General features: G+C 39.1%; 1 non-coding gene across 1 annotated transcript; it reads right to left on the bottom strand.

The window, feature by feature from the left end:
* Window positions 1-19,862: 19,862 nt before the first annotated feature.
* Window positions 19,863-19,969, bottom strand: LOC139317776 (U6 spliceosomal RNA). Its single transcript, XR_011600477.1, has one exon. It is a non-coding gene; the product is annotated as a U6 spliceosomal RNA (small nuclear RNA).
* Between the last annotated feature and the right edge of the window lie 2,126 nt (window positions 19,970-22,095).

The following is a 22,095-nucleotide window of genomic DNA, read 5'->3' as shown; positions in this document are numbered from 1 at the left end:
TGTTGTTCCTTTTTTCCTGTGAAAATCCCAAAAGCAAACCCCAGGATTTTAGGAAATTGTGAAGCTGTGAAGTGTAGAAGGTGTCCGTAGTCTGTGTTGGGGGGCAGCAGGTCCTCCCAGATTTCCGTTTATAAGAGGGGTCTGAGAATCAGTGGCAGAACTGATGTTGTGTAGCCCGGCTGAACCAAAGTGTAAAACCCCACATAGAAAGGGAAAACATAGGAAGTTGCAGCTCAAGGGTGGTAGATACCCCTTCAGGAAATTTGTTTGGGCCAGGGACAAGAGGCAGATGCCTGTCCTGGCCAGCCTAAAGAAGAGAGAGGAAACAGATGTAGGAAAGGGGCCTTGCTGAGGGATGACACAGGAAAACGAGATCATGGGCGAGATCATCCGTGGTTTCGGGGTGGAGTACCATCAGTACGCTGACGACACCCAGCTGTACATCTCCACCCCGGATCACCCCAACGATGCCCTTGAAGTGATGTCCCGGTGCCTGGCGGCCGTACGGATCTGGATGGGGAGGAATAGGCTCAGGCTCAACCCATCCAAGACTGAGTGGCTGTGGTTTCCGACGTCCCGATATAGTCAGTTGACGCCATCACTGACTATTGGGGGCGAATCATTGGCCCCCACGGAGAGGGCTCGCAACTTGGGCGTCCTCCTGGATTCACGGCTGTCTTTAGAAGAGCACTTGACGGCCGTGACCGGGAGGATTTTTCATCAGGTTCGCCTGATTCGCCAGTTGTGTCCCTTTCTGGATCGGGACTCATTACGCACGGTCACTCATGCCCTTGTCACCTCCCGCCTGGACTATTGCAACGCTTTCTACATGGGGCTCCCCTTGAGGAGGACCTGGAGGCTCCAACTGGCGCAGAGTGCGGCCGCACGGGTGGTAATGGGAGCGACATGGCGTTCCCATGTAACACCCCTCCTGCGCGAGCTGCACTGGCTCCCGGTGGTCTTCCGGGTGCGCTTCAAGGTTTTGGTTACCACCTTTAAAGCGCTCCATGGCTTAAGACCCGGGTACTTGCGGGACCGCCTACTACCACCAATGGCCTCCCACCGGCCGGTACGCTCCCATAGAGAGGGGCTCCTCCGGGTGCCATCAGCCAAACAATGCCGACTGGCGGCCCCCAGGGGGAGAGCCTTCTCTGTGGGGGCACCTACTATCTGGAACGAGCTCCCCCCAGAGATACGGAGGATCCCGGATCTGCGCACCTTCCGCCGCGCCTTAAAGACCTTACTATTTCACCAGGCCGGCCTGGCCTAATTTTCCCCCTCTTTTATAAAGATTTTTAAAATTTTAAATATCTTTTAGTATTTATATATTCAATTTTAAATTGGTTTTAAAAGTTTGGGGTTTTAAATTTGTCGGGGCCAAAATTATTTAATTTGATTTTATTCTATTTTTTAAATTTTGTATTGTATGTGTTTTTATTGTTTGGCTGTGCACCGCCCTGAGTCCTTCGGGAGTAGGGCGGTATAGAAATCTAATAAAATGAAATGAAATGAAATGAAAACCAATTTGGCAAAAGAAAGATCCTTAAAAAAAAAAGTGAGAAGTTCACTAAAACAATTAGAAAGAATCCCAAACTGCAAATAGACCTGACTAGTCCTTAAAGAAAAAAAAAATATTTAGAAGTTGGGGCTAACCAAAGAAGATTTATGCTGTTATGTGTGGTAGGAGAAAAGAAATACTGCAGTGTTATAAAGATTCTGATAAATTACCATTCTTAAAAGAACCAGAGAACTCTGAAAGAACTAAGAATAGAGAAGAAAATTGTTATTGTTCTTCCCACCTGGGGTTTAGCAGGTAATAAAAAGAAAAGCCTGCTAAATGGGAAGACTCAGATAATTGAATTGATTAATTTGATATGATTTCTGTTAAAAATTATTTTTTTTATTTTTTTTTATTTTTTTTTTTATTTTTTTTTTAATTTGATTTATATGCCGCCCTTCTCCGGAGACTCAGGGCGGCTTACAATGCGTTAAGCAATAGCCTTCATCCTTTTGTATATTTATACAAAGTCAGCTTATTGCCCCCACAAACTGGGTCCTCATTTCACCTACCTTAGAAAGGATGGAAGGCTGAGTCAACCTTGAGCCTGGTAAGATTCGAACCTGCAGAAATTGCAGGCAGCTGTGTTAATTACAGGGTGCATTAAACCACTGTACTACCAAGGCTCTTTGTTAAGATCTGTGCATTCCCTAATTCAACTAAAATTTAAGGCGGGAATGACTAGTGTGTATGTCTAAAGTTTTGTGTACCTTCAAGGTAACTGCAACTGCCTGATCTCTAGAGATATGAATTTTAAATTGTTAGAAAAGAATTGGAGGTATTGAGAGGAAGGAAAATATCTCATCCAGGTTGGTCTGGCCACCCAGACAGGATGAAGAACAAAATTCAACTTTCCTTCTTCTCTATGCTTCAAGATAAACTCGAGTTTATAAGTAAGAGTTTATAAGTAAAAGTTTATAAGTAAAAGTTTATAAGTAAAAGTTTTAAGTTCACTAACTACAATACTGATGTGTAGTTGCTGTCCTTCAAACTCCCTTTCTTCTACTTCTGCAAGGCCTTTCCTCACCCACAAAGGGGGGAGGGGACCTTGTTCTCATGTCTTTTAGCCCTGCAAGGTTGATTTAGATCTGTAAAAGCAGAACTAGAGAGATTGAGGAATCAACTTTTATTCAGTCATGAAGAATTATCAAAAGTGAAAGATGATTTACAAATAGGACACAAAATAAATATTGAAAATCTTAAAGATAATATGATTATGCAAGCTAAACAGCAATTAGATGATTTGCAAAATGAAATGAACAAGAAAAATTAGAAGCTATGCAATTCGAAGATGACAGCTTAACAACAACAACAACAACAACAACAACAACAATAATAATATCAGAATCAACTTATATTAGAAATAGCAAGACTAAAAGATTTACCTACAGTAATTACTATCTCTGAAGAAATGATGCTTCTGGTAAATAACCTCAAGGAAGAGATAGAAGTTCTTAGACAAATTAATAGCTGAAAATGAAAAACTTGTACAACAAGACATCAGACAAAAAGAAGAGAAAACAAAAATTCCTTTTCACTTGCTGAAATAAATTTTAATCATAATTACCAAGAACTCCAAGAAAATTATACTTCTCTTTTAAAAGTAAAAATTGGATTAGAAGAAAGCAAGGGCAAGAAAAACTAAACTCCAGGCTAGCCTCGGAACACTGTGCTTGTATTGTTCTTCCTATAAACAATAAACTAATTTTGCTCTCAAGCAAGAAAAAAAAAGGGGAAGCTCTGCCTTCCAACACTCCTTAAAGGGAAAGGCTCCTTTTTTCCTTCCAACAAGTCATTATAAAGACCCACAATCCTACCTGGCAGAACTTGGAACAGTTGATGACCACTCTCCTTAATGGTGAAGAGAGAAAGAGAGATTAAGTAGTGCCATTGGTAAGATTTTAAAACCCACAGATGGGGGAAACCTCCAGGCTATAATAGACCAACAGTTTCCAATAAGGGACCCTCCCTTTCCTCTCTTGGAGCATTGCTGGACATTCTGTTTGAGTGAAAATGCATCTCTTCTCTGCGCACAACTTATAAAAAAGACTTTGTTTGCATCTAATTGAGACCTTTGCTTAGCCACAAAAGTGACAAAGCTTGCTTTCCTTCTCTTTGCATCCCAAATTCCACTGGATTTAATTGAGTGAAAGTATTCTGCTCAGCAGTAGAGGAACAGAAAGAGGAAAGACAGTTCTTGTGTTGGCTAAGAAGATTGCCCTGTAATAAAAGGTCCCAGGGCAGCATGTTTGAATCATCTTTGCAAGGTTTGTGCGTATGTTGTTTTAGACAAGTTGCTTCTCAGCCTAGTGAGCTCAATCTGCATTTGAAGAAAAACTGCAAAGGCATTCTGTAAAGAAAGGAAGCCATAGGCCTGGCTGCAATAGATGAGAGGCCTGAAGACTGAAGGGGACCAGGGTTCAGTCAAGCCCACCCTGAATCCTTGGTCCAAATGAAAATAGGGGGAATAAAGTAACCTTCTTAGTAGACACAGGGGCATCTAAATCTGTAATTACAAAGCTGCTGGCTCCCTTTTCTAATGATGTAATAAATATCCAAGGGGTTAATGGCTTCATAAATCGTTGCCCCATGCTGAAAACCCTGAATTGTTCCCCGCCTGAGTGTCCAGTTCCCTCCTGGGTCGTGACAACCTATATAAGATGGGAGCTATTCTGTCCTTTGATGAAGACAAGATGTCATTAACAATGACGCACCCCCCAGATGAAATATGGCGAGAAATATGGCTCAAGAGGGTCAAATCCCCATACCTGGCAGGAGTTTGAGGTACCAAAGTTGAAGATAACCCACCAGGATATGCTGCACCCCATGCTGAAGCCTTAGCAGTGCCTGTTCCTCTCAGGCAGAAGAACTAACCCCGCCCCATTACCATAAGTCAAAGGCAGAGAGCAATGGAAGGAAGCTGTCTGTCCAACTATTAGGAAATTAACCCTTAGGCAGCCAACTACCATTTACACCAGCCATGTGATTCAAGGAGTTTAGAGACAAAGGGCCATTTATGGCTGACAAACCAAGAAATTACAAGCATCAGGCTCTCCTCACTCAGAAACCACGAGTGACCCTGATACAAACAAATGCTTTAACCCAGCTACTCTTTTGCAAGCATTGGGTCCTGAAATTGAAACAACATATGCAGGTCAACACAGCAACCAGAGTGGAGCAGACCTTCCCAAGCCTGACTGACCAGCCTTACCAGGACTATAAGAGAAAAAGCAGACAAAGGTATGCCTTGAAAATCACCTTAAGTGAGTAAATGCATTACCACTATTACTTTGATCTGTGTGCAGTGGTGGGATTCAATTTTTTTAACAACCGGTTCTGTGGGCGTGGCTTAGTTGGGGGTGTGGCTTGGTGGTCATGTTGTTGTGGAAAATGAGAGTCTGAAACACATTCCTGGATCAGACAGATACATTTATTTGTGCAAAGGTTCAGTGCAGTGTTTGGTTCTAGCAAAACTGAACAAAGACGAATTATGATTTCACGATTTAAATATGTTTTCAAGACAAAGAGTTCTATGAGCCCTTCCGGCTTCCATATATGGTTACATTAAAAATACATTATACTTACATTACACTTTACTAATTACCAAACCATTACCTACTAGTTAATAAAATTATTTTGGCTACACATTTTTATTCTCCATCATTTACTAATCATTAAACTATTACAACTCTACTTAACCCATCATTTTATAGTTTACAACTTTCCTTTAAGTGCTGTAATGTTTAAATGCAGAAATTATGGCTATACTTTAAACAATAAGTAACTTTCTGTATCCTTTCAGATGTTCCCATATATCTGAATTTCCGTAGTTTTTGATTCTGTTAAGAAGATGTATAGAATCAGTGTGTTTGACACAGGGCCATAGGTCAAGTAATTATGGGGACATCCATGAACTAATTGCTCAGCTTCTTTTCTTTATCCGAGTCAGTCATTCACCAGAACCCCACTCTTAGCTTTCCTGATGGATGACAGCTGGGCCTCATCAGAAGATATATTTACCAATAATGGAGTTCAGCTGCCTCTAACAAGCACGTGAATAGAGAGGTTCTCTCAAAGTTTATTCAGAGTTCATAGATTTGATCTGACTTTATGTTACCTGACTTGGAATGATTTTATTCTGGCAACGAGCCCGGCTTTGCAATTCCTCTGATATTTTTTGTTTGTTAGGCCTAATTACCTGGCCCTGCGTCCTGCCTTCATTACTCATACTGCTTGATAACAACTCGGCAAATGCTCCTTACGAGCTGCTTTGTCTGCTTTGTCTGCTTTGATTGCTTTGAACTGCTTTGATGTATATGGGCTGACCTCCGTTGAAGCTTTACCCGTACAATTTGTTTTTAACCGGGGGACTCTATAAGCCGGGTCTTCTTTAATTTACTAGCAGATCGTTAACCAGCTTTGGGCCTTATTATTACCCAACATCCTCCATCAAGAGATCAACCGGCTGTCCTGATATGAGTCCACACAAACTTCATCGTTCCTTGTCCCCGAAGGACCTTAGTCTGGGGACTTCCCTCGAAAACTTAATGGGCCCCTTGCCTAAGATCAAAAAGACTGACACCATGAAATTGAACCAAGATCCGAACTTATCAATTACCTCTTTGGAAGAATTCTTCCAAAACTTAACATCTCTGGAGACTCTGCCCAGCTCTCCCTTGGAAGAATCAGAACCCCTGGCTGCCTCACTTTGCAACACATCTTCCTTGTTGGATTGCCCGACACCATCAGATGCTAGTTCTATCTTGCCCTGTCTCACTGCTTCGCCGTTCCCTATCGACTCAGTTCAACCTTTGGATATCCGACTTTTGCAACAGTTCTGTCTCCGTCTGGCTGACTCTATTACCCTTTTGACATCCTCTGTTGGAGTGCTGGAGAGCAAAGTGGAATCCCTTAGTAAGTCAGTCTCAGCAGCACATTCTTGTAGAATCACCAGACATGCACTGGGTCCGTCTCGAACGGATAGCCATCTTCCTCCACGACCAAAGCAGTTAGTGAATCTCCAATTGCTCACAGCCAACTTATGTCTGAACCTGGCCCATTCCCACTTTAACAAGTACGACTGGACCAACCGTAAAACCATTTTAGACACATTAAGGCTTCTATCTAATTCTCATATTCCGAACAAGGAGCTGCTCTCCGTGGAATGGCTTCCTAGCACATCCCACCACAAACATTTGATTCTCAAGTTCAGCTCATCTAAGACCCCCTCGCTTTTATGTGGTCTTCGCAACCATCTGACCCACTTTGGAGTTTTTCCTCAGAGATGCTTTAAAAATACTCACCTATCCTCTCATGGGAGGAAGCCGATCAACGTGGACACTTGCCATCGGACGGGGCCGGAGTGCAAGGACCTTCACACAGAACCTGATAGCCCTCTGAGGGCTTCAATTACCAGTCCCACAAACTCGCTGGCGACCCAGCAACAACAGGAGGACGACCTCCAGACTAGAAATGTTGCGCTCCCAGATCAACCCCTATCTACCTCTGATGCTGAAGGCTTATCAGGACTCGTTCCCTTATCCTTGTTTACTTGTTCTCCTTCTGTTCCGAGAAGCCCGCCCCCCGAATTGCCACTCTCTCAGTCCCCACAACTGGCCAGTTTGACTTCTCAGACTCCTCGGGCTCCCCCTCTTTTGCCATCTATCATTATCACCAAATCACATAACGGCTGTATTTCTTTTGATGACAACAATTCCATACAGTTGTCTCCCCCGACAGTTCCATCTGTACGACATTTAAGCCATTACTGAGACCAGGATGAGAATCTTAGTCCAAATCTGGCTTCCCACCAGATTTTTCTAAGACCTAACAATGTTTCCAAAACTAAACAAGATAAACAAGGCAAGATAACAGACTTCTTTGGTCTAACTGTCCCCCGGCCCTTCCACCAGCCACCTGTTGCTTCCAAACGACAGTCAAAGACCTACTCTCCAACTCTTTTCGAGGGAGGAGGGGTAGGAGAGATTATCCAAGAAGCCTGACTAGGAAATAGCGAGCAATCACGTCCTTCAAGAGTGCACTTCCTCTCTTGGAATGTGGCAGAATGGAGAGGAAGTTGGTGCACAGATGACTGTATTAAATTTTTAAATAGGTACCATGTAATTGCCTTGCAGGAGACATGGGTTAGCAGCGATGAGACCCCAATTGAGCTCCCCGGGTTTAATATTTGGCAGCTGCCAGCAAAGAGAGTAGCTAAAAAAGGAAGAGCCTCTGGAGGATTGGGCATCTTGGTAAAAGCTGAACTAGGATGGAAGGGAAATGAGATATGCTTGGAGGATGGCCCTCTTTTTTTTCAAGCAATCCATTTGGCATATGAAGGGAAGTCAATGATATTTGCAAATGTGTATGTCAACCCAGCAATGGGGGATTTGTGGGAGGCTCTAGAGGTAAAAATATTAGATATACGGAAAAAATTCACAAAAACACCTCTAATTTTGGCAGGAGACTTTAACGCGCGTGTGGGTCCCTCGTTGGAACCTTTTATTGAAAACGGTATAATTCCAGATGGATATTTACATAACCAACAATCATGGGTCTCCCAAGACAGGAAAAAGAACAAAGATGGGGGGAAATTTCTAACAATGGTATACAACTGTAACCTCCAAATTGTAGGCCAGTACTCAGAGCTCAGAAGGTACCCCATAACTTTTTTTGGCCCCAAGGCATGTAGTTCTATTGATTATTTTTGTGTCTCTCATAGCCTAGTAGCAGGGGCAACTTCGGTCTTGACGTTATCAAGGTCAGAAAGTGATCATCTTCCGATTGCGACGTCCCTCGCAATCCCTTCAGATTTAAGGAAAAGGAATCAAACAATCCAACAAATAGGCCTCAACTTAGAAATAGCCCAAGAGAGAAGACTAACATGGAAGAGGGTTGATAGCAAAACAGTGACGGAATTCATGATTTCACCATGTATGGAAGCCTTAGCGCATATATGCGCAAACAGTACGGGTGAACAAGAGCCTATAGTTTGTTTTGCGGAAATATGCCATAAATTGAAGCATTTTTCCATGACTACCAAGCCAATGGGCCAGTCTGATTCTAGTTACTCAACATGGTTTGACAATGACTGTAAGGAAAAGAAAAAACAGCTTAGGAAATCACTTAGGAGATACTTAAGCAGCCCAAACATGGAACTACAGAAGGAGTATATTACCATAAGGCAGAAATATAAGCAGCTACTGAAGAGAAAAAAGGCCTCCTATATCGACAACTTATGGGCTGGTCTAGAACAGGCAGCAAAGCTGGCCTCACCCACACTATTCTGGTTGGAGGTCTCAAAAATTATTAGAGATAGAAAACTAATAAGTGACCCAAACATTAGTGCAGAAAGATGGGAGAAGCATATGGCCACGCCAGCAGCAGTGGATAGCTCCGATGAGCTTATATCCTCTCCGAGCTTGATTCAGGAATATGAAGCCTTACCGCAGTGGGAAGAAGTGTCAATCACGGAGGTGAGGAGTTTAATCTCCTCCCTGAAGACAAACAAAGCTCCAGGACAGGATGCGCTCCCGGCTTCGTTATTTAAAGATAACATAGCCTGGTGGGCGCCCGTCCTGGCGGGTCTCTTTACTTTTATCAATAGAACAGGGCAAATTCCTGCTAGTTGGCGTTCATCAATAATTATCCCCTTACATAAAAAAGGCTCTAGAGATAACCCAGATAATTTTCGATTAATTAGTCTAATCGATATTTCAGCAAAAATTTATGCTAAGCATTTGCTTCATAAATTAGAGGATTGGATAATGAGAAATAACATTTTAGCTGAAGAGCAGTCAGGTTTCAGGAGCGGAAGATCTACTATGGATAATTGTTTTGTGCTGGACCATCTAATAACAAAGTTTAAGTCTTGGAAAAAAACCCTGTATGTGGCATTCATAGATTTGAAGGCAGCCTTCGATACAATTGATAGAAAAATTTTATGGGATAAATTAGAGGCCATGGGAATAGAAAAGAAATTGTTATATTTAATTCGACTGTTATACACGGATACCCAAGTAAGAGTTCGAGTGAATAGGTCAGGATCGGTAACAAATGCAATCCTACTAAAAAAGGGTGTCAGACAAGGTTGCATTTTAGCCCCAACACTTTTTAACCTATACTTAAATGACCTCCCAAAATGTCTGGAAGATACATCACTCCATGGGCCTAGTATAGGAACAAGACAGGTCAATTGCTTGTTATATGCCGATGATATAATTTTGTTGTCAGCCTCACAGGTGGGGCTACGAAGGTCACTTGGGAGGTTGGCAGCTTATTGTATAAAAAATCGCCTGACAATTAATATAGAGAAATCAAAGGTAATGATATTTAGCAGGCAACAAAATATAAGGAGATGGGTTTTAAATGATAGAAGAATAGAACAAGTTCAGTCATTTACCTATTTAGGGCTAGAATTTCAGACAAATGGCAAATGGAATAAGCAGGTAAAAGCCGGAGCTCGGAAGGCCATGGCTCGGATGGCTCAATTAAACAAACTTATTTTAGAGAAAACTCCATCTTCATTAATTCCAGCGCTAAAGGTCTTCCAGGCGAAAATTGAACCAGTACTTACTTATGGGGCAGAAATATGGGGGTCAGTTAAGCTGCCTGGGCTGGAAACCCCTCAAAATAAGTTCCTGAGGAGAATTCTGGCAGTGTCCCCCGGAACCCCAGCATGTGTAGCAAGGGCAGAAACAGGAGTCCATGCGACTGGCACTAGGGCCTTGTTGAAGACTGTTTATTATTGGTTGAGAATAATCGAGATGGAGGAAGGGAGGTTACCAAAATTAGCGCTAATGGAGCAGATTATCTCGAGTAACAAAAATAACTGGTTATCAAGAGTTCTGAAGCAGGTATTTAGCTCTGGTATCCCTTTAAATTGGCAGCAGTACGACTATAGGCAGATCCGAAATTGGATTGCACAGAGATTTAAGGACATAAGTGCCCAAGCGGATATTGCACAAGTGACAGCAGTAAAAGCTTGCCCCTGGTTATCAGCCAATAAACAAATTTTCAAAATAGAAAAATATTTAGCTGTGCCCTTGTTTCCCGTCCTGAGAAGATTCTTTACAAAATTGAGGTTGGACCAACTTGGAACAAATATGCTCTGGGGCAGATATAAGGGTATTCCTGTAAGGGAAAGGGTCTGTCTATGTGGGACGGGGGAAGTTGAAACAACGTCCCATGTAATTTTTGATTGCCCCCTATATTCAGACCTGAGGAAACACCAACTGGGCAGGATCTTTTATACCAGCACCCCTAAGTCTAAAGAGCACTTTTTGCGATATTGTTTGTTAGGTTCCAACTTGCAGTTGGTAAAATGGATTGCTAAATTTGTGGTAAAGTTGATGGGAAGGAGGACAAAGTTGGTGCAGCAAAATGCGGTAGATTGTAAGAATGACCACTTGATCTAACAATGTAATTTTAATAGCAGTTAACACTGATTGGGTAGACACAGGGGCGACATTATAATATAATTTTAATTATATGTAAACGGTATTTTAAATGATTGTATTTTATCCCGTATTTTATCCCGATTTTATTTTAGATCGTATTTTATTCTAATTGTATTTTAATTGCGAGTTATTCCAATCTCACTTAATTTGTTTTACCAAACCTTTGTAATGATTTGTCTTTGGAATTCTGCACTTGATATGGCCCAATGGGCTAATCAATAAATAAAAATTGAATTGATTATTTCTTTTATTCACCTTATTTGCTACTAATTACCTCATTTCTACCTCAATGTGACTGGGTGGGCGTGGCTAGCTGGTGATGTGACCGGGTGGGTGTGGCTATCTGCATAGGGACTACTCAGAGGGCTGAAAAAAGTCATTTCTGACTGGTCCTTGCATTTTTGACTGGTCCTCACACTTATGACCATCCTCACATTTATGCCTGTGCAGCATTCTTAACAACCATGTCACTCATTTCACAACTGCTTCTTTTCACCATGGTGATAAGATAGGGCAAAAAACGTAAAATGTGAGGACAGTCGTAAATTCAAGGACTGGTCAAAAGTGCGAGGACCAGTCAAAAATAACTTTTTCAGCCCTCTGAGTAGTCCCTGTGCACAAAAGGACTACCCAGAGGGCTGAAAAAAGTGATTTCTGACAGGTCCTCGCACTTTTGACCAGTCTTCGCAGTTATGACTGGTCATCATTTATGCCCATTGTACCATTCTTAACAACCGTGTCACTCATTTCACAACTGCTTCTCTTCACCATGGTGACAAGTTAGGGCAAAAACATAAAATGTTAGGACAGTCGTAAATTCGAGGACTGGTCAAAAGTGCGAGGACCAGTCAAAAATAACTTTTTCAGCCCTCTGAGTAGTCCATATGCATAAAAGGATACAACAATAGAGAGGGATGAAGGAAGGGAAGGGAAATTAGAGTAGGAGTAAGGGTAAGAGAGGGAGGAAGAGAGGAGGAAAAGGAGAAAGGAAGAGGAAGTAGGGAGGAGAAGAAGGGGGGGAAGAGAAAGTAAGAAGGAAAGAAAAGAGAGAGGTGGTAGGTTTGAGGAGAAAGATTGTTGTACAATAAAAAAGATGAAAGGGAAGAAAGCCAACCCCAAACAAATATAAAGATATTAAGATAAAGAATGAATTGTTAAACTTTAAAGAATAAAAGAGAACAAATATGAATAAATAGCAATAATTAGAAACACACATACAAACATACAATGTATTTTCTTTGAACAGAGTATTTGGCTGGTTCACAAATTTAAACAGTGTTTAGTCATTTCAATTAAATTTACAATTTCTATATTTCCTTTTTACCATATTTATTCCTCATCTATTTTTTAAAAAACCCAATATTACCCTTCATCCTCATCTCTAATCTTAATCAAATTCAATTTTCCCCTTCTATTCTATATTATACCCCTTCGCATTGTCATCTATTTTTATATCCATCCTCACATTGGTTAATTATGTAATTATGTAATGCAGTTGTTTAATACAAATTCAACATTTTAATATAAATCAATTAGTTATATAACTATCTTTTTTGTATATTAATCAATATGAACATGAATATTCCAATTATTTCCATGCAATCCAATTTCTTACAAATCAATTAATTATATTTACCAATAATAATAAACCAAATAATTTCCCCCATATATTCCTCCAAACCACAACTTAACCATTTCTGCTTTCAACACAATATACAATTAATAGTATCTCAATTATTACAATTCCCTAGTTAAATAGAGCTTTTTTTCTTTTGTTTTTTAAAATCTTGGACTCTCCTCTTTTGCCCTAAATTTCCCATTGTTTGCACCTACCTTTTTTGGTGAGGAAAAAGAAAAAGAAATCTCTCTCTGCCTCATTTTGTCACTTTGCAGCAAAGACCCTGCTTTACTTTCAGTTTCGCTTTTTCAGCATAGCTAGGCTAGGGGAAAAAAAATCTGCTCGAGCACTCTTTGCAGAGAGCAATAGAGCCCTGGCAAAACAGCTGAGAGCAAATCAGCTGAGAGGCAGGAGGCCGATCTAATCAACTTGTGCTAATTAACCAATGCTGAAGCTGAAGGGGCTGTTTTTTCTTGCTGTTTGCTTGCAAGGAGGTAAGTGCTGCAATTCACAGGGCAAAGGGTGGGGGCCACCCTCCTTGCCATTTAGCACCTCCTGCCTTCCACCGCCCCCCAGGGGCCGGTACTGCCCACTTTGGCAACCACTGGCTTAACTACTTAACTACTTAACAACCGGTTCTACCGAAGTAGAATCCCACCACTGGGTCTACCCATTTATTTTTGCAGGGTTGGTCTACTCATTTCTTTTCTTTTAACACTGATCAGCTTTAGGGCGGCTCTTTGAAGCCCCGCGGCAGCTGCGAGGCCAATAAAATTATAAAAAAACACCAAACCGTTTGTTAAATTGCTGGCTCGCCCACCCCTCGCCCAGTGGTGTGGAGGGGCGGGGCAAGGGGCAGGGCGAGCCAGCAATTTAACAAACGGTTCGGCTGAACCGCCTAGAACCGGCAGAATCCCACCACTGTCTGTGTGATATTCTCCATGTAAAGGAATTAGATTATCTCCTTTTGAAATACTTGAAAATCATATAGGAGACCTAAGCCAGATAGGAACTAAGTGGGTGAATCAGATGGTGGGAGAATTAAATAAGCAAATACAAGAAATGCAACAATATTGTGTGTCCCTTAGCTCACCATTTTTGACCACCTCTAGTTATAATATTCAAATAGTAGTAAGAAATAAATGGGAAAACATGATTGTAAAAATGAAATGAATAATAATTGGAGTATTGTCTTTGTATTTTGAAATCTAGACAATGATAAGTTTTTCTTTTTTAATCTTTTTCTAGAAATATGAATAAGTATAAACTGTGACAATTGAAATACTTTAATGGTATATGGTGGTGAAGGTAAAAAGGTTTAAGTTGTAACTTGGATAACAGCTAGAACATTTTTAAATTTAATTAGGGAAATTGTAACGATTACCATATTTTAAAATTTATATTGTGATGAAAGTAGAAATGATTAAATTGTGATTTGGAGGATTGTATGGGTAAAACACTGGAAAGAAAAAAGTTTAATGCCTAGGTGGAAGGGCCTGTATACTGTGGTCATGTGTTCCCACTTGCAGTAAAAAAGTGTTGAAATCCAAGTCTTGAATTCACTGGACTCGAGTTAAGTCCGCAGTTTAGGAATATTGGGAGGCAGACCAGTGTTGTGGAATGAAAGGACCAAGCAACATTCCTGGGTCAGCCAGAGACAGTTTTATTGTGCAAGGTTCAGAGCCAGTTTTGTACCTGAAGCTTTGAACAAGGAGAGAACTCTGATACAACGATTTTTATACATTTCTAAGACAAAGGATTCAATGAGATCATACATTTTCCATATATGGTTAACATGAGATCATACATCTGATTTTCCCTATATGGTTACATACATTGGATAATATGTTCATCTAATTACTTAAACCATTAATCTTAGTTTATAAAATTATCTTAGCCACACAACTTTTCCTAAGTGCTCGGAGTTGCTAATGGGAGATTTACTACTGTCCTTGGGTAAATTTATTGGATTAAGTAACTCTTTGTAACATATATGTCTTTGTGTCATTCATAGTGAGGTCACTCAGATGTTTTCCATATGGCAGTCCTTTCGTGACATCTAGGTCTTGTCAGAAGATATATTACCACTTAATGAGGTTTAACTGTTTGTTAATGTAATCTCCAACAAGCACTTTCCTCTCTTATAATAATGTGAATAGAGAGGTTCTTTCAGAGTTCATGTATCTAAGCACGTCTTCCCCTTATAATAATGTGAATAGAGAGGGTCCTCCAGAGCCCATATATCTGACTCTGTATGATTCCTATTTTATTCACATTATTTCTTTTATCTACATTACCAGGACTAGGCCCAACCCCTAGTAGTATGCTTGAAGAAGCGCCCCCTATAACTGTCCTACCGGCAACAGGCAGGCAACATACGGGGCAGAAGAGGCCTTACTGGTGTCACACCGGAAGCTGACCCTCTACGTACGGCTGAAGATTTGGAACGGGAAGTCAAACATATATAGCCATAGGTACATTATCTCTTCTTTTAATAAGCGTACTTGCTGTTATTGTGATTAGTTGTGATTTGCTGTATATAGTATGCTGGAATCACCTCTTCCCCAAAAAGACAGGTGCTGAATCTAAAATCATTGACTGTGACAAAGAGCAGTACGAAACTCCTGTAGATATTTAAGCCAGGGAGTGAGCTCTCTGTGGAGCTGCTCTAGCTCTAGGAATGTGGATATTATATTAACAAATAAGGGGTGGTTCTGAGAGATACCTAAGACTAATATTGCCTTTTCCCAAGTCACATATAACCCTAACCTTCTTCCTGATGTGGTGATTTTATAGATTTTTTTTTTATTGAAAAGTTTTAAAAAGTTTTACAGACATTTCCCCTTCCCCCTCCCTCCTCCCCTTCCAACCCTCCCCTTCCCCTCCCTCCCCCCCACTTCCCAGAGCAAAATACAGGGTATAACATTTGACAATCATAAGATAAAATAAGATAATTATCTATAGCCTCCTATCCCCCTCTTGAACTTTTAACTCCCCTTTTACTAAACTAAATTTAAGTACTTTATAAAATCTCTTTGATCATTCATAAGCTATTTGAAATTTTTTAGTCCGATATTTGCCTTGAATATAATCAATCCATCTTCTCCATTCTAACATATATTTCTCATTTGAATGGTCCTTTAGATATACTGAAATTTTCGCCATTTCTGCTAAATTTACTACTTTTAATGTCCATTCTTGAATGGTAGGTAAATCTTCCTTCTTCCAGTACTGCGCCACCAAGAGTCTTGCTGCAGTTATTAAGTTCAGAATCAAGTTAATCTCTATAACCGTACAATCTGTAATTATACCTAACAAAAACAACTGTGGAGTAAACTTTATCCTTTTTTAAAAAATATTTTGAATAATCCACCATATTTTTATCCAAAATGCTTTAACTTTTTTACAAGTCCACCAAACATGAAAATAGGTAGCATCAACACAATCACATCTCCAACATTTGGGTTGTAAATTTGGGTACATACAAGCTAACTTTTTAGGATCCCAATGCCATCTATAAAACATTTTGTAAAAATTTTCTCTCAAATTTTGAGCTTGTGTAAATTTTACATTTCTTACCCAGATCCTTTCCCATGTTTCCATCATTATTGGTTCCTCAAAATTTTGTGCCCATTTTATCATACAATCTTTAACTAACTCTGTCTCCGAGTCTATTTCTATCAATATATTATACAACCTTTTTATGTGCATTTTACTTTGGTCCCTAATTTGTTTTATCAAATTTTCTTGACTTTGTGTAATACCAATTTTCTGATCTTTTTTCCATCTATTCTGTACATATTGAAACCAGATTTGAATTGCCCTTTCCTCTCTTAGTACATTCAGAGACTTTAACTGTAATACATTTCTTTCTGTAATCAGAAGTTCTTTATAAGTAATTACATCCTGTCTTTGTTCTATACTTATATTTTCTATCGCATGTCTGGGTACTACCCACATGGGTATCTTGCCATTCAATTTATATTGGTATTTTTTCCAAACACGCAAGAGGGCATTCCTTAATATGTGACTTTTAAAAGTCCTATCCACCTTCTTCTCATAAACTAAGTAGGCATGCCAACCATATAGCAAATCATACCCTTCAATATTCAGTATTCTTTCATCTGTTAAATTAATCCAGTCAAGAATTGCTGACAAAGCAGCTGCTTCATAGTACAATTTTAGATTGGGCAATTTCAAACCTCCTCTTTCACGTGTATCCTGCATTATTTTTAATTTAACTCTCGGTCTCTTCCCTACCCAAACAAAGTTATTAATGCCTCTCTGCCATTCCTCCAAATTTGCATCCTTTTTAAGTATTGGTATCATTTGAAAGAGCAATAGAAACTTGGGCAGCACATTCATTTTAACTACCGCTATTCTTCCCAACAAAGACAGTTGTAATTTTTTCCATTTATCCATCTCTGTCTGTATTTTATGCCATAACAATTCATAATTATACTTGTATAATTTCCCATTTGACGTTGTAATAAAAATTCCTAAGTACTTAACCTTTTTCACTATCTCACATCCTGTTACTCTTTCCATTTCTTCTTTTTGATTTGTATTCATATTCTTAGCTATCATCTTTGTTTTCCCTATATTTATTTTAAACCCTGACACTTGACCATATTGCCTAATTATCTCCATCAAACCTGTAACTGAATTTACTGGTTGGGTTAAAGTTACAACCAAATCATCTGCAAATGCTCGTAATCTATAATCATGTTGCCTGATCTTAATACCCTGTATGTTATCCGAGTCCCGTATTTTATTCAGCAATACTTCTAAAGTTAAAATAAACAATAGTGGAGACAAGGGACATCCCTGTCTTGTTCCCTTCTCAATTTTAAAAGTTTCTGTAAGACTACCATTAATTATTATTTGTGCTGTTTGTTTCTGGTATATTGCCTTAATAGATTGTATGAAATGCTCTCCCAAGTGCATCTTTTGTGCTACTTTCACTAAAAACTGCCAATTCAATCGATCAAATGCTTTCTCTGCATCCAAAAACATAAGCACTGCAAGGACTTGGTTGTTCTTCCCCAAATACTCCAGTATATTAACAATTTGTCTTACATTACTTTTCATTTGTCTCCCTTGTATAAATCCAGTTTGATCTTTATGAATCACTTGTTGCATAACTGACATTAATCTATTTGCCAAAATTTTTGCAAAGATCTTATAATCTGTATTAAGCAATGATATGGGTCTGTAATTTTTGGGTTGACTGATCTTTTTTTTTTAATTGAAAAGTTTTACAAAAAACAAAAATTTTCTTCCCCCCCATATTCCCCCCACCCTTTCCCTCCCCTTGTCCCACCTTCCCCCCCAGACTTCCCAGAGCAAAATACAAGGTGTTTCATTTAACAATCATAAAATAGATTAACCTACTTATCCTTAGACTACTAACTCCCCCCCGAAACCTTAACTCTACTATAGATAACAAAATACTTCTAATACTTAACGTTCATTCATAAGCTATTTGATATTTTCTTGTCTGATACTTATTTTGAATATAGTCAATCCATCTTCTCCATTCCGATACATATCTTTCTTGTGTATAGTCCTTCAAGTACGCTGAGATTTTCGCCATTTCTGCTAGGTTCATTACTTTCAGTATCCACTCTTCAATAGTAGGCAAAAAGTCCTTCTTCCAATATTGTGCTACCAACAGCCTAGCTGCTGATATTAGATTCAAAATCAATTTAGTCTCTAATACTGTACAGTCCATAGTTATACCCAATAGGAACAATTGAGGAGTAAATTTCAACCTTCTTTTCAGAATATTCTGCATCACCCACCAAATTTTTATCCAAAATGCCTTGATTTTCTTACAGGTCCACCATATATGATAATAGGTTGCATCATTACATTCACATCTCCAACATTTAGCTTGCAAATTAGAGTACATACATTATAATTTTTTAGGATCTAAGTGCCATCTATAAAACATTTTATAAAAGTTCTCTCTCAAATTTTGTGCTTGCATAAATTTAACATTTCTGACCCAAATCTTTTCCCACGTTTCCATCATCACTGGTTCCTGAAAGTTTTGTGCCCATTTTATCATACAATCCTTAACCAATTCCGTTTCTGAATCTATTTCCAATAATGCATTATACAACCTTTTAATATGCATCTGACTTTGATCTCTAATCTGTTTCACCAAATTTTCTTCAGTTTGCATAACACCAATTTTTTGATCTTCCCTCCATCTAGCTTGAAGCTGACCATACTGAAACCAAGTATAAATTATCCCTTCTTCTTTTAATTCATCTAAAGGTTTCAGTTGCAACTTACCCCTTTCCAAAAGAAGAAGCTCTTTATAAGTAATAACCTCTGTTTTTTGCTCTATACTTACATTTTCTATTGCATGTCTGGGATTTGCCCATATGGGTATCTTATAATTTAACTTATATTGGTACTTTTTCCAAACCCTCAACAACGCATTTCTAAGTATATGACCCTTAAACACTCTATCCACTTTTTTTTTCATATAACAGATAAGCATGCCATCCATATAACAAATCATAACCATAAATTTATAGGACCATTTCCTATAATAAAAATAATCAACCCCGTTACAGTGCAATTGCAGTTGCCACGGCTTTTGGGGAAAATTCACCCCGTTTTTCACAGTAGCCTTCTAAAACCTGTAGTGGGGTCTACTTTAAGGCCAACTCCACGTGAACCCCCTGGGCCCCTGGTTGTTGGGGGCCAAACGCACTACGAGGTGCAGCGGATTCTTGATTCAAGATGGCACAGGGGGCGCCTCCAGTACTTAATTAAATGGAAGGGTTACCCATTGTCAGAGGCTTCCTGGGTGAAGAGCGCAAACATCCAAGCTGATCGCCTTATAGCAAAATTCCATGCAGACCACCCGGGAAAGCCGGGAGGGGGGGGTGCACAGCCGGGGAGGGGCTGATGAGACTAATCTTGTTGTGTTTTCCCTATGGGATAGGTGATGTCGCAGAAGTGAAGGGAGAGGGGCCGGATGTCAGCGTTCCAAATTAGGCTCTCTTCCAGCGCTGACATAACAAGATGAACTTTTACCTAGTTTTGTATGTACAGATAGTGTTTCTAATAGAATATTTAACATTCTTTCTTCGGTTAAGTTAAGCCAATCACTGATTTGTGATAAAGCAGCTGCTTCATAATACAATCTTAAGTTAGGCATTTTAAGACCTCCTCTCTCACGTATATCCTGTATAATTTTCAGTTTCACAAAAATATGGAATGTTTCACGAATTTGCGTGTCATCCTTGCGCAGGGGCCATGCTAATCTTCTCTGTATCGTTCCAATTTTAGTATATGTGCTGCCGAAGCGAGCACATGGTTGACTATGATCTTGATCTTCTTTCGGAATCAGGGAAATAAAAGCTGTTCTCCAGGATGGTGGCACCTCTCCTCCCCGTTGTATTTTAACAGATAACTCCTTAAGAGGTTCTACCATTTCTAATTGAAAATTTTTATAATACACTGCTGTCAAACCATCTGTGCCAGGAGCCTTTCCACTTTTTAATTGTTTAATTGCCAAAAGAATTTCCTCAGTGGTTATTAATACATTCAATCTTTCCCTTTGTTCATCAGTAATTGCAGGAATATTCTCCTTCTGCAAATATCTCTCTATATCATTACCTTGTATATTATCACCAGCATATAACCTCGTATAAAAATCTAAAAATGCTTTTTTAATCATATTCTGTTGATATACCTCTTTGCCTTTATACTCTATTTTTTCTATTGTATGAGATTTTTGTTTTTTCCCTAACATATATGCTAACCACCTGCCTGGTTTATTTGCATTACAAAAAGTATTATGTTTAGCATATTGCAAGTTCGTTGCAACTTGATCTGACATCAACATATTAAACTGTCTGTTTTAGTAGTCTGAGGATAAATAGGTTAATCTAGTTTATGATTGTTAAACGAAACACCTTGTATTTTGCTCTGGGAAGTCTGGGATGGGAGGGTGGGATGAGGGGAGGGAAAGGGTGGGGGGAATATGGGGGGGGAAGAAAATTTTTGTTTTTTGTAAAACTTTTCAATAAAAAAAAAAACATATTAAACTGACCTTGCAATATTGTAATGGCTTCTTTTATATTCTTATCATCTGGTTTATCCACTAACGCTTGTTCCTTCTTTTTTATTTCCTCTTCCAGTTCCCTCCGTTTTTTCCCCTGTCTACATTTGTAGGAATTATTCAAATTTATTAAAACTCCTCTCATATATGCTTTACTTGCATCCCATACCATTTCCATAGGTGTACCCTTATGCATATTTAAAACAAAAAATTCTTTCATTAACTTTTTACATTCTATCACATTTGCCTCATATCGAAATAAGTTTTCATTCAGTCTCCAAGATCTCCTAGACCCCTCCCCAGACTCTAATTCCATCCACACCGGATTATGGTCTGTTAAAGTTCTTGGACATATCTTCGTCTTCTTTACCCTGGAAAGAAAATCATTTGTAATTAGTATAAAATCAATTCTAGAAAAAGATTGGTGCCTATCAGAAAAAAAAGTAAAATCCTGTTCTTTAAATTTCGTTCAGGCCATATATCTCTCAACTCCATATCATCTATCATGTCAAAAAAAGATTTAGGCAATTTAGCCCGTGTTTGAATATTTGGCAAAAGGGTCTTTTTGTCTTTTTTAGTGTCCAATACATCATTCCAATCACCCATCATTATACATGATTTGTAATCCATTTGTATTAATTTTTTATGCAAAAGTTTATAAAATTTCTCTTGTTGTTGATTAGGTGCATATACTCCCACTAAAAGTATTTTCTTCCCTTCTATTAATAATTCAATCATTATATATCTTCCTTGTGGATCTGCTTCAATTAATTTAGCCATTAAATCTGTTCTTAGGTATATAACTATACCATTTTTCTTCTCAGGAGCTGATGCAACAAAATAATTGCCCAGTCTAGCATTTATTAGGTATTTCTGATCACTTGTTCTAATATGTGTTTCTTGCAAGCAAATTACATCATTTTTAAACTGTTTCAGATAGTGAAATATTTTCTTTCTCTTTTGTGGTGAATTTAGGCCATTAACATTCCAGGTCAAAAGTTTATTTGCCATCCTTGGCCCCTGAAAGCTTATGGAGCACCGACTGGAAGTCCTCCTGGAACTTCCTCTTCGGTCTAGCTCCTCCCACAGCTTCCATATTTGTAATTGCAATTTCTTGGGTTATTATCTGACTTTGTTGCTTCTTTAATTCTTGTTCTTTACGTTTAGTTGCTGCTCAAGTTTGTCTTTAATCCTTGGGGTCTTCCATTTTTTCAAATAAATCCAAAAGTTGAACATCCTCTGAAAGTTGCAATAATTCTTGTTGAGTAGCCAAAACACTTCCTTGAGCTTGTGCCTGCATAATTTCCTTTTCCCCCTTTCTGGCCTCTCCTGGTTCTTTCCTTCTTCTGGCTTCTGGAGATGGTGGGTTTCCAGC

Source organism: Pituophis catenifer, unplaced genomic scaffold (genome assembly GCF_029215685.1).
Source record: "Pituophis catenifer annectens isolate HBS135680 unplaced genomic scaffold, rPitCat1.0.hap2 SCAF_5, whole genome shotgun sequence".
In the NCBI taxonomy this organism is placed as follows: Eukaryota; Metazoa; Chordata; class Lepidosauria; order Squamata; family Colubridae; genus Pituophis; species Pituophis catenifer.
This window is presented reverse-complemented; position numbering and strand designations above follow the sequence as displayed.